Genomic DNA, 1,984 nt, shown 5'->3' on the forward strand with positions numbered 1-1,984 from the left:
AGCTGCTTTGGAAAAAAGAAAATAGAAGTTGCAGAAGGCTCAACCCCGGCTACCCAGAAGGCACCACCCCAGAGATTGACTGAACAGGAGGCAACTGCAAAGTGATGTTTTACTCTGTCACAATTAGAGCAGGACTAATTAACAGAGAGTTAAGCCATCTGTGTGAAACTACCTCCTCCTTCCTGCCCACTCTTTACCTTACTCTTTAAGGCTTTTACACCAGATTAAAGAAAGTGCTCAATTGTGTCAGGTTTTTTTTTTTTCCTTCCTGCCCACTCTTTACCTTACTCTTTAAGGCTTTTACACCAGATTAAAAGAAAGTGCTCAGTTGTGTCAGGTTTTTTTTTTTCTCTGTAGCACTGGCATCCTCCCTGCTTCTTCCCCACTTTATAGGGAAGTGTTTTGCAAATCTAGTTCTCCTGCACCATCACATCCACGTGCAACACGGAGGACTCCCTGAATCCAGACACCTGTGCCATGCACACCCTGTCTCAGAGCAATCAACCATCACAAGCTGCATCTCAAGGAAAAACAAGAGCTGCACTGGGACAACTTCAGGTTCTCCAGGAGGGGCCTGGTTCACCAGCCCTTCCCCAATAAAACACCAATTTCCTCATCTGCAGCAGATTAATCTCCAAATTTGCTTTGCATGTGCACAACAGCTCCTCAGGATTTCTCAGAGAACTACAGAAATACTGAAAAGAAAGCACATTCCCTTCTACCTAGCAAAAGGATGCGTGCATCAGCGTACCAGCTAAACACAGCTCTGCTGGCTAACAACAAAAAAATTAAATCCCGCAGCTCCTCACTATGGTCCACACAAAACAAAGCCCTGTGGAAGGAGGGATGTCCCCACCAACACTGCTTCACTTTCAAAAATTACAGAGATCCTTCCTTCTCCTTTTCCAGCTTTTCAACTGGATATATGTTTCTGCTTTTTTAAAAGAACTGTAGAAGTACAAGCCCATTTCAATTTTCCAAATTAGTTTAGATTAGGCAGAAAACCTCAGCGGTCCCTCTTCTCTATATGCATTCCACCAAGTATCACTATTTCTTTTCACACTGAAAGCTAACCCATGGTCTAAACACTGGCAGACCCAAGCATGCTCTAAGCTGCACCAGCTCTGTTTACGCCTGCAAGTAACATGACTTCCTAAGAATCTATTCCACCTTGACGACTAACTCCCAACACCGCGATCCAGGTGTATTTATCCCCCTCTAGCTTTAACATTCCCAGACAGGGGATTTTCCATTATTTCCTTCAACAAGCACACTCCCTAAGGGGGTAACTTCACTCTCCAAAGCAATCGCATCAGGAAAAGACAGGGATAAACAGTCTTCCCCCACCACAAACATTTATAAAGAGAAACAGGCAAAATGACAGCGAACCAGCCCAGGGTGCAGTAAAGGTGTCAGTCAGATGCCGGGAATAACTTTCTGCAGAAAAGGGCCAAGGAAAAAAAGTTCGCTGAAGGCTTTTAACCAGCAACAGCCCGGGATGGGGCGAGTACAAGCAACCCTTCAGCGCGCTGCGGAAGGGCGGCAGGGCGGGCATCTCCCTGGAGCACCCCTCTGCCAGGCTGCTGGCCCACGGCCCCAGGCGCTGGCTCCCACCCTGCCTCGCACCCCCTCCCCAGCCCTCCGGCAGGGACCCTGGTGCCTGGGTGCTGGCAAGTCCCCGGGGAGCCGCGTACGATGGGGGCAACCCCAAATAGCAGGGGGTCCAGTCACCCCAGTCCCCCCAATTAACAGGGGGTCCAGTCACATCAGCCTCCTCCCAAATAACAGGGGGACCACTCACACCAGCCCCCCCATCCAGGGGCCCCTAAGTCATCCCAGTCCTCCCAGTAACAGGTGGCCCAATGGCGCCAGTCACCCCCCCGCGGAAGAGGGGGCCCACTAACCCCAGACCGCCCCCCCAACCCCCCCATCAGGGGATGGCGGCCCATCCCTCCCCCTCCCAGAGGACCCAGGGGTTCCAAGC

The sequence above is a fragment of the Egretta garzetta genome, unplaced genomic scaffold (assembly GCF_000687185.1).
Source record: "Egretta garzetta isolate BGI_Z169 unplaced genomic scaffold, ASM68718v1 scaffold108, whole genome shotgun sequence".
Lineage (NCBI taxonomy): Eukaryota > Metazoa > Chordata > Aves > Pelecaniformes > Ardeidae > Egretta > Egretta garzetta.